Source organism: Xyrauchen texanus, chromosome 5 (genome assembly GCF_025860055.1).
Source record: "Xyrauchen texanus isolate HMW12.3.18 chromosome 5, RBS_HiC_50CHRs, whole genome shotgun sequence".
Lineage (NCBI taxonomy): Eukaryota > Metazoa > Chordata > Actinopteri > Cypriniformes > Catostomidae > Xyrauchen > Xyrauchen texanus.
This window is the reverse complement of record NC_068280.1, coordinates 35,948,360-35,960,844: the sequence shown is the minus strand read 5'-3', so window position 1 is coordinate 35,960,844 and position 12,485 is coordinate 35,948,360. Positions and strand designations below refer to the sequence as shown.

The window sequence follows — 12,485 nt, the reverse complement described above, 5'->3', positions numbered from 1 at the left end:
ATGTAGCTTATTTTCAACAGGCTAAATAAATGGCTTAATAAATGTTTAACTACTGCCACTAGACATATTTTTCCATATTAGATTTAATGTTTAAATTCGTCCATGTAACAAATGTAATTTTCCATCTGGCAGCTTCAAAGTTTGGTCCTAATTTGAAATACTGGATATATGCATTGTTTTGCCACCTGCCCAGGATGTTTACCTGCCTTTGGCCCGAGACAGCTGGGATAGGAACCAGCACACCCTACATCCGATAAGCAGTTATAGAAAATGGATGGGTGGATGCATGTTTTGTATTTTATTTCCACAAGACTGCTTGCATTACTTGTGCCATATTGTATTCCATTATTGCAGGAGACAGGTAAACGTTAACATCTTTTCATTCTTGTCATCCCAAGTAAACAAATCTAATTGAAGAATATATGTACTGTCAATCAACATAGTTTAGTATAAAGCGTCTCAACCCTATTATGGATAACACAGAAAGAGAAATATAATGTATAATATAATATGATTCATACATTTATAATTTTTTTAGAGCTGTCAGATTTAACGCGTTAACACACGTGATTATTTTAAAAAGTATAACATGTAAATATTTCTTAATCACGATTAACACGTTTACCGTTAATACGGCATTAACACTTGTGTAAAGGGCGGAACCTTTGTAATGTGTCCGCCCGGAGTCATTACACTGCACACACCACAAACATAGACATAGCACCAGAGCCCTTCTACCAATGGAGCCTACAAGCTTAGCATAACACAGTGGTCCCATTGACATTCTAAGGGCGTTACTGTCATAAACTCTACTATGATACAGCAGCGGATGTTGAGACGTTTTGTCTGAAGCTCTTTTCATGGTGAGTTCAAAACTTGACGCTGGCATTGGCGCTCTGACGGTAATCATGGATGCAGCTTCACAATTGCTGTAACTAAACGGATATTAATAATGTGGAGGATGAGAGTTTAAGAGATTTAATGCCCAATGCAATGAATATGCAACCTATGGGGAAACTAGTTCTTTCAATTAGTCAACCTCCCACATAGACTTGTTTATGAATGCTTAATATTTCTCAAATTGGTGCTATTTTAGTGCATTTCCTTGTTTGGAAAATGTTAATAAAGCATTATATTGTTACATATTGTTTTCTTTTCTAAGATGGAAATAAATGCATTTTGACAAGAAAATAACATATACAGTTTCAAATTTCAGCACTTTCAAAATTGGTGATTAATACTGATTAAAAAAAAAATGTATGTAATTAATCGCAGTTACAAATTTTAATGGACTGACAGCACTATTATTATTACAAGTCACCTATGACTACTTTTACAGATCTATGAAACAACGTCTTTATAAAACAAGGAAATGTAGATATTTTCAGTCTCTAAACCCTACATTTTGGGCAAATAAAAATTTGTGTAGTAGTCAATAAATAATTATGTAGATTATAAGGAAATGTAGATATTTTGATTTGATTCTGTTTTGAGAAAATATACACCCCTACACAAAGTATAGGGGTGTATATTTTCTCAAAACAGAATCAAGTGGATATAATGGTAATGCTCCATAACAAATGTATTTAAAATAGCAAATTTTAGAAGTATAAAATGAACGAAACTCAAAAGTTGTATGCTATACTAATATGTCAAAATAATGTAATTTGTCTAAGAGAATGCATTCATTATTGCACTCTCACTCTTTATTCACACAACGCTAAATGAAGTACACACAGAATACATTTTGTACATTTAAAAACATCCTGTATACCACAGCTCTGAACATTTCGTGCTTGTGCGTTAAAATTTCCACTACGTCACAAATATCCATTTCATAGTGGATTAAAATCCACTGTCATCACGCTACTAGTTTGCAGTGAGGACTACATGGATCTTGGTTGATTGTGGTGTTTGGTGTCATTGCTAGCCTATTAAACTTAAGAGATGGTGGGAGGGGAAGAAAGGACAAAAACAAATGGCAGTTACTGCCCAGTTTTACTCTACTTTGTTTACAGTCAGGAGGAGGAGGAGTAGGGCTCGCAGAGTGCTAAAGCTGGTTTATGGGGGTGGACCTATGCCTATGAGAGCGGGAAAGGGGGAGGGGAAGTATGCAAACGGGCGGGGAGAGAGAGGAAGAAGGGATGATTGGGGTTGGAATCATGTAAAGGGGGAGAGGGGGCACTAGTGATTTCATTTTCAGCTGTGGGACACAGTGACTGGAACAGTGGCAGAGAAATGGTTGAAATAAAGGGAGTGGAAAAAAAAACGGGTGGGGCTGTTGGTTTGAGTTATGGTGTACTGAAACGTATGGGAATTTAGGCCTTATTTCTGATGGGTGGAAAACGAAAGCCTGAGAGGCTTTTGTTCCCCCACGAAGTCAAATACTTTTGCCGCTGTAGCTTTTAGGTTTTGTTCTGACAGACAGCAAAAGTCAGCTGTTTATAGTCTGAACCGCAACAAAACACACAATTTAGATTTTTAAAGCATCCAATCCAAACCACATATGTACGGTTTTTGTAAGGGGAATTTGTTGTAGGAAGGGGAATTTGTTGTAGGAATTTGTTTTTATTTATTTTTTTACATTATCCTTGTGCAACCCTGCGTACACATGCACTTACTTGCAGCAATGAAAAGGTTCTGCATATACTGTTCCTTAAAGATGCTAGTTTAGGACCTGTGAGGAGTCCGTTTCTCAAATCAGAGTCTGTGATGTACTTGTCCTCTTATTGTTGTGCATGTGGGTTGTCCACTTCTCTCTCTGTCCTGGTTGGATCAAGTTTGTTTTATTCCTTCAATATAGAAGTGTGAAAGATTACAAAAAATGCAAATGTGCTCAACACCTCAGATGAAAAAAGACACTATATTGTGATTTCCACAGTTCATTGAGTAGCACAACAATTTAAAAAATTCATACAAAAAGAGAATTGCTTCTATATTCCGCAGAATGTTAGAATGTGTTACTTAAGTACTAAGTTAACACATTATTTCTTGTGGATTGTGACATTTTCTTAGACTGGAGTAATGAGAGCTGAAAATGGGGTTTTGCCATTATTGGTGAAAATTGTATTTTATTATAAATAATAATAAATTGCAACATTTCTAAAATTTTTGCTAGAATTTTTGATCATTTTAATGCATCCGAGGTTAAGAGAAGCATCTTTTGTTTTTAAAAAAAAAAATAAAATAAAAAATAAAAAAAAATGTCTGTGTTCTAAAACCTTTGAATTGTGCTGTGTAATATACAGGTATAATGTAGATTATACCTCTGTAATATTGGTCAAAACTGAACATTGTGAACAAATTTTTCTTAATTTTAATGAATGGGCATTTGCTGTCAGCCACGCTAAACCACTTCCCCAGCGTTGCACGTGTGTCAATACTGCAGAACAGACATTCTCGTAGAACAATACCAATACAAACGGCTCAGCGTTTATTTGTTAAATTACACATACTACATGACTTATGTAATTGTGGATCGTATTGTGAGCAAAGAAACCGTATATTTGTGCAGTCATCTGGCACGTGGATTTGTGACTTGAGCATGTGTCGATATGCTGCGTGCATGTGTGTAGATTGGTTGCCAGTGGATTCCCATGTGTATTTGTCGATCTGTTGCGTGCAAGTGTTCTGGCCACCCACGATAGTCAACCTTGCGCAACCACAGACGCAGAAGATCCCACACATTTGTTTTTTGGAACCCGCATAGCTTTCTTAGGCTATTGAGTGGGGAGAACTTTTCATTCCCCTAACAAATGTATCCATTTAAAATGGGAACGCAATTCCGCAACTAAATTCACTCCGGGAACTCGTTCTCCCGCATTTCCACCCCCTCACCCCCCCAAAACCATCTCCTTTTGGCACTAAGGCACCACTCCTTTGCTGAGCACTTCAGCGGATTAATGGACTTCTTACTGTATCCCATGTGTCTTGCCACTCCATGTTAATGAGTCATTTGATGGCTTTGAAATCCAGGTCAACACTTTCAAGTGAGATTCAATCCTTCCAGTGTTGGGTCTTACTCCTCAAATCACATTCGTTTTCACAACACATGTACAAAAGGCAAATTCTCTTTCTACAAACTCAGACACAAGTCCTGCTTTCCACTCTGATCACTCACAAAGGACTGGCATGCCTGCTCCTTCCACCAACATGTGCTCCAAAACAAGCAGCCATTTTATTTGCTTTCTCTATAATTGAGGGGCGGACCCTTAAAGTGGCAGGCAGAGCTCGACATTAATTCTTGTCCGGGACAAGTGGAATTTTGAACAGGCAAGTTAAAGAGAATTTTACTTGCCCGACCAGACAAGTAGCCTGATTAAAATCTCAATAATGAATGTTAGTTGAATTGCGGGGATTGAGTCCATTTTAATCAATACCACATGATTTACTTTCTAAATGCGGGGAATTCCTTCTATTGCGTCGCCCTCTTGCCTACACTTGTGGTGCAGCGGTCAGCAGTTTTTGAGTGGGAGCAGTGGGAAGCGCATATTTACTGAACTTTAGATTTTACGTATATAAATGGTTATAAACTTGTTAATTGGACATGCGAATGTTGTTGTACCACGTCTCCTATAAGCAAGCGATGCGATTAAACCTATTGCTCCTGTTTATAATCAACAAAGCTGTCTTAATTGCAACTGCGCAGCGTGTCTCGTCACATCATGGCGCTCCCTCATAATACAGCAAGAAAGGCAGAAATTGCAGAAACACTTTGTGTAATAAAGCCATCTGTAGAGTGAAGAGAAAATCTTAAAACAGACTTATGCACCCATTACATCTCTCATCTTTCTAGAGCTCCATCTAATGTAGAGTACTGCGCAAAAAGTCTTAGGCACATAAGATGTTTCACAAAAGCATTTGTCTTAAGATGGTTATTTATATCTTCTACTTTAGTGTTTCAATAGGAAATATAAATGTTGGACTCTCAAACATTTATTTTGCAAATAGAAAAGATTAGAAAAGAAGAACAGGTAGCCCTGCAACAGATGTCATTGTCCCCACAAAGTCCCACACTGAATATCGAGTCAGTCTGGGTTTACATGAAGAGACTGAAACAATTGAGACTTAATTTATAAAAGAACTGTGGAAGTTGAAAGATGCTTGGAACATCCTATCTGTCAACAACCATGAAAAACCAGGTGTCCCTAGGAAAATTGGTGCTGTTTTAAAGGCAAAGATGGTCACACTGAATATTGATTTAGCTTTTTTTATGTTTACTGGACTTTGTATGACATTAAGTGATAAATTAATGAAAAATATTTGTGTCATTTATTTTTGAGGACATCCTCTCTATGCAACATTTTTCACAAGTGCCTAAAACCTTTGCACAATACTGTCTGAGGTTTTTTCTCTGCCATGTGAATCAGTCCATTTTAATATGTATATAACAATATACATTTTAATAATAGTAATACTGTAACATTAATAAATTATACAAAATGAAAACACTATCTTTAATATGCATATCTGTTTTGAAAACACAACATAAATGATTTAGCAGCAAGGTTCTCTAAGGATTTTATCTGTTAACATTTTCAATGCGTTTTGTCAATATTAAACAGACGTTATAATGTAACTGGTGAGAACTTACTTGTACTCTCAAAGAGATGATTTACCCAAAAATTAAAAATTGGTAACACTCTACAAAAAGGTTCCATTTTGTTAACGTTAGTTTACTACACCAGTTAACATGAACTAACAAAACAACACCACTTTATATAATGTATTAATCTTGGTTAATGTTAATTCCAACATAAATATATTTATTTTTTAACATGTTTATAAGGTGCTAATAGTTACAAGTCAAAAGGGAAATGAGAAATGCACACAACAATATCAGTAGGATATAGTATGTACTATGAAGATGCACCAGATATTCACAATTCCAGGGGTGTCCAATCTTTTTCGGTCTGGGTCCAAATGCAGAAAAATGTAAGGTGCCTTGGGCCGCATTGCTGTAATAATACAAAATAAAATGTCTAGAAGCTACTAGATTGCTACTATGCATAATCTTTATATTGTATGCAAGTTTTACTTATAATTTGTGCTCTGTGGAATGCTTGTGTAAGCCCTACATGTAAATAGAGGAACTCTTATAACGGAACTGTGATGCATTTTATACAAAATATTACACTCACATTTATATCTTTTTGATATCCATTCAGTGGCACTGCAAAGAACGTATAGATCTGCTACTGAGTGTTTGGTGTGACCCATCACAATAATCAGAATCAGATTACATTTGATCAAAATTTTTGCGCTTCATTTTACAGACATGCATGTGCAAGTGTTTTAAGAACTCAAATGGTGCTGGGAAACCTGTAAATCATTTGTCTTGTTTCAACTAAATATCAGAACAAACCAATTGCAGTATACTTCCCAGTATTACGGAGGATGTTCTGGAAGACTATGCTCGTTTGCACATCTCTGCACTCTCAAACTTTTGTACAGCCGATCACACAAGAGCAGCTCTTCTCATTGTATGATGTGAGGTATCGGGACATTTTAACAAGAACAAGTACATGTGTAAAGTATCTAATCTGATGTCAATCCTTTAATAAAAGCATTATTCTTTCTGTGGGGTGCTTCATCTTTGGAAATAAGGAGTATTCCAAATACTTGTTGAACTCTGCCAGTGGGTGAAGCTGGTGGCGACAAAACAGGACGCACTAGTGGAGACGATGCGCTTTGAATAGCGTCTGCTCGTGACCACGACATCCGAAAACATGTCATCTGAACAGATAAGTGCCGTATCTAATGCTGTTGTTTTGACTTATTGGAAACATCGATATTTTGAAATAAATTACATTACAAAACTTAGGCAGCATTCGTTAACATTAGACATAATGATTGCTAGTCTGATAAAGGTTTTATAACTGCAGGATATTCAGATAGACCGAGGTAGTAAATCATTTATTGATTGTCATTGTTACCAACCAGTGGTCAACATAATGTCAAGACTCATGTCTTTGGCAAGCCTAGGACTAAAGGATTTATTGATATAATATTGCTGTTATAAAGAACAATACACACATGTGCTAGCAAGTGAAACGTTCTGCACTGATTACAGTATAATTAATGTATTTCACTACACACACATTAAACAACTGTACATAAAACATATCAATAAAATATTTTATTAATATATTAATAAAAATGTGTCGCTTTTAAATCCTTTCAGATCTCAGAGTTGTCGCCACCTCTGAGAAGCCAAGCCAGTGTTTATTCAGGTTTTATTACAGACTCTGTCGCTTTCCCTTTTTGCTTGTAGACTGTGCTTTGTTCGGGGTTTCTTTGTTTTTACAACCACTGATTCCCCGGAGATTTGCCGTTTTGATTGATCCATGGTAAATTTTTCTCGTTCATTGTGACAACAAACTTCCAGCTTCAGCTACTCCCACACACACACTACAGTAGCCGGATCGTATTTTCTCTGCATTTGTATATGACGTCTACACGCATGGGCGAATGATGTGTGTATGCAATGCCCCGACAGCTCTAAAATATAAATAATTATTATAGATTTATCAAAGGGTATTTGGGTAAAGACATGGTTTGGAAGATTGATTTTTGTTGCACTCATTAATAACATTTACATGTTTTTTTGACAAAAAAATAAGTTACATAGTGTAGCTTTAAGATCAAATTTTAGAAACAAATCAGAATTATGTACAGTGTGAACAAAGCCTTAGAGTCAGAATAGAAACCAGGCCAACAACCTTAACCGTTTCCTGTGTTTGAGAGTGAGATACTGCACATACAAAACAGAAGAGTGTTCAAGCCCGTGGGGTAACTGTGTCTCATCCTGTGTGTGCTGACTGTTCAGAGCTAAACAAAGCATATTTGGGGGGTATGTAGCAGTTTGAAAGCTTTGTGCCTGGTGCTGGCTATATGAACGGAGCAGAACAGGACGTGTTGGCTCTTGGGAGGTCCTGAATATAGAGTGCTGAAACTGAGACGTGTGTGTGTATGTCGATCCATTACTAGGCCTCCACACAGGCAGAAACAAGCTCTCTCTATGGTGTAGAATGTAGAGGCGGCCTCAAATGGGTTTGGCTGTCAGAGATCGAGAGGGAGAGGGATATGTGGGGACAGCGAGGGAGGGAAAGAGGGAGGAGAAATAAAAAGTGTGGAAAATAATGAGAGACATGAGGAGATGAGGAGACCTGCTTTTTCTGAGCATTTCCTCAAACTTCGCATTTGAAGAGCAGTCACCCCCCAGCGCAAGGACTCTACAGTCTCAGCTTTTTAAATATTAAAGCATTACTCTGAAACAGAACCGCATTGTGGATTCTCGAATCAAAGGAGCACTTCGGTTAAGCATTTGAGGATGTGGAATCTCCTGTTGATCATTGGTTTGGAATTATCAGCACCTCATGATGTCAGTTGCGTCAACTTGCTATTTTATATTTTCCCCCAGAAAAATGCATCTGTTTTGTTAGAGCATGTTTGCACTTAGTAAATTATAGTCTAGGATTGCACTGATACAATATTGGTTTCAGTATCAAGTCTAATACTGTGCTCATGTACTTGATCCAAAACCATTTAGCATGCGTGTAAGCAGGTAAAAAAACATTTGCCAAGTACAAAATGCAAGTAAAAATTGGCATAGAGTAAATAAAATGGAATCACTCACCAATTGGCTGGTAATTTTATAATAAACCGCAATGATGATAATAATAATAATAATTATTATTATTATTCAGAGAAAGATTCAGATGAAGGTAATGTAGTGGTTAAAAATCTAGGCTGGTAAAACAAGTTGTAGGTAAAATCACACTAGGGCAATCCCTGAACAGCTACCATTGTGCCCCTCTGCTAGGCACTTAACCCCAGATTGCGTGTGCTGTTAGTCACTTTTGATAAAAGCTCTAGGTATGCATCAAAACTATTAAGACAGAGTAAAAGTACCAACTCTTGCTTTTTTTTGGTACTCCAATACTTTTGGCATGCTGCATTTTTTAGGCACAGTACTGAAACTTGTAGTATTAATGTTCATCATCTGTTAAGAACACTAAATATAGTACACTTATAGCTGAGTACTGGTAAAGCATCATGTCTTAAAATACATTAACTACATTTGTATATTTATGTTATGCACTTGGTTGTTGTCTATTTGCTCAACAGGAGCTCTACATTTGCAAATTAATCTTGACATCCCCAATTCAGACAGGAGTTTTTTATTTTTTATTATTTTAATAGATTCTCAACAAAACATTAGAAAATACATTCAAATTGCTCTCAAAGTGTTGGTTTCGTTCTATGCGTCATCAGTCAGTCTACAGCACACGGGAAATGTCTTGGATTTGCTCCATAGCTTGAATTTTGCAGAACATTTTCACAAGACAGAATCCAAGTATGCTAATTTATTAAAAATCCTATTTTGTTGTAAAAGCTTAACTAATTGATATTATTTAGGTCACACTGATGTTTCGTGGTAGCCCTCCTTAAAGCTGACCTAATTTCTGCAACACTAGCATCACCAAACAAGTAGTTTGTTTTCTAACAAATTTCCCAAGCATTCCCGCTATCTGCCATTGATGTATAAACATATAGTCCCACCCCAAATTGGTTGAGCCATTGTTGCTTTGTTGGGATGATTAGACAAACTTTTGATAGAGTAAATTTGTGATAGCACCACAGTTTTTCTTTTTTTTTTCTTTTGGCAGAAATCAACCTAAATACAGTTGGCTCATAGCACATTAAGTTGGAATATGATGAAATATTTTAAAATGAAAATATGAAAATTACACCAGCACATTCACACTAATTAATAATCCTGATTCAAACTTTCACTGTGGTAAGATTCAAAATGTTGCATCTATTGTGCTTGGCTTTCAGAAAAATGCACCAGCTTGAAGTATGTGTACGTTGTATAAGGCTTGGTTTAGTTTGTTAGCTAGGCATATGCAAGGTTTATTTATTGGTACAGGCTACTGGGCAGGTATATATATATATATATATATATATATATATATATATATATATATATATATATATATATATGTATATATATATATGTAGTATATATATATATATATATGTATGTATATATATATATATCTATACTATATATATATATATGTATATATATATATATATATCTCTATATATATATATATATATATATATATATATATATATATATATATATATATATATATATATATATATATATCTCCCTTTGAATCCCAGCCCTGAGTGTCGTTATGTTTCAACAACACAGCCCCCCTGGTGGGCCTCTACTAACCACAGCAGCCCTGACTGCTCTCCGATCGCACTGATGTGGCGGCTCAATGTTCAGCAGTTTGCGAAGCTCCTTCACAATAGCACTGGTTATTCCCTGTGGATGGAGTGGCCCCCCAGGCAAAGAGCAATCTGTATTTGTTGAGCATGTGATGCCGATTCCTGGAGCTGTAGTTTTTAAACAGGATGTTGAGCTCTCACACACGCTCGAATGGCTCTCGGGACTGTTTATACTCCGTTACCATGAACGCAGACAATGTCAGACCTATACCGACCAGTGTTTCCTACAGAATTCAGTGGAGATTCAGTAGTGGCAGAGCACCACTGCTGTAAAATACTAAAGTAACACTTTTACAGATTATCTTAACATGTTTAGGATTAATTGAGCAACAACTTTTGTAAAGTCCACATGCGCAGACGTACTTATGTTTTGTCCTCTGTACCCCTCACCCACACGTCTCCCCCAAACACAGATGTACAGCCCCATTAATATTTCATACTAATGGACCTGTCTGACTGGGTTTGGGCAAATGTATGTGTATGCATGTGTGTCGTGCAACTCTGTTTCAGTTTGGATTTGTGCTGAAAGACTTGTGTGAACCTGTGCCTGTGTGTGCATGTTGCATTTCTGTGTGTTTTGTTTTGCTTTTCATGTGTGAACACCGCAGTATGTGTTGTGTGTGATTACCATAACTTAAATAACAAGTTCCCAGCTATGTGCATTATAATAATGTGTGTGTGTGTGTGTGTGTGTGTGTGTGTGTGTGTGTGTGTGTGCGTGCGTATATGGTTTCAGGTTGGTTCTGTGTAAATGTCCTTGGGCTGTGTTTCAGGCAATGGTCATAGTTCATCATTTTCAATACTCAATTCTGCTCTTCCCCCAACAGATGACTTTCCATTGTAAATATTCAGAATGTTCATTATAAAGTTGTGATACAAATGGCCATCAGAACAGGAATCGTTTTAATTAGGGGTGCACCGATCGATCGGTCACTGATCTAAATGTCTAGCCGATCTTTGTCTTAAGTCTGTGATTGGCCAATTGTGCCTAGAATTGGAGCCGATCTTTTTTGCAGCGCGCAGGGAATCACACATACACTGCTACTCTAATGAATGAGTGTGCGCTTAGTGGCCTCTGGGGCGTGAAATGTTGGCAGTTGTTAATATTCATGAATTTAAACTTTCAGACAGGCTGTTATTCAGATAAATATGCAGATTTGTTTTTAAAAATGTGTAAGAATTTCACATCTATGAATATTATGTTGCCTGTTTTCAAGAGTCATTACGGGAGTAATTCTGACCCTCTGCACAGTGAGCATGGAAAGGATAAAGAGACTGCAAACGAGTTTAAAAACGAATTATACGACTAATAAACATGTGTATACAAATCTGATACGTGATATAACGCGAGTCGTGACAATCAGACGTTTTGTTGAGCGATAGAGACAGTTTGAGCGATCATGAGCACTTTCAGCTTCACTCCCTTAATATGCTCGCTCGCGGTGTCAATCCAGGTACTCATCAGTCACTCATCTCAGCGCTTTTCTGTGAGGAGCCCAGTTTAAATCGGATTAATGCTGGTCACAATACCACTAATCACAGCAATTGCATTTTAACCATACATTTGCTTAATAATTAGTGATTTGTGTTATAGCAAAATGCCAAAGACGGTAAGCAAATCATAGATATTAATTATTTCACACTGGAGCAATTTTCGAGTTGTAACAGATATATTTTTCTTATTTTTGAACATATCTCTGCTGTGTGTGATGCTCTCATGGTTTTTGCTGCTTAACAGTATGCCACAATGACCTTTATGCTATTGACAACAGAAATATTCACAACTGTTTCAAAACATTGTTAGCATTCACAATGAATGTAAATTTGGTAACTTTATAAAAAGTTTCCATTCGTTAACATTAGTTAATGCATTGGGTATCATGAACAAACAATGAACAATATCTATTTTACAGCCTTTATTAATTGTAATGTTAGTTAAATTACAATTGTGCATTGTTTGTTCATAGTGCAATAACAAATGTTAACTAATACAACTTTTGATTTAAAAATATGTATTAGTATATGTTGTAACTAACATTAAGTTAATTAGTTTGTTAACTACATTAATGTTGTTAAATAATGTTAACAAATGGAAACTTTTTGTAGAGTTTTACTGTAATTTTACTGTGTGTGGTGCATAAACATATAACTGTACAATATAACATGTAAAAGTGTGG

General features: G+C 36.3%; 1 protein-coding gene across 1 annotated transcript in view; it reads left to right on the top strand.

Annotated features, from left to right (window-relative positions):
* Positions 1–12,485, top strand: part of LOC127644024 (E3 ubiquitin-protein ligase RNF38-like) — a 60,761-nt gene that overhangs the window by 28,852 nt on the left and 19,424 nt on the right. The gene's annotated exons all lie outside the window — the stretch shown is intronic.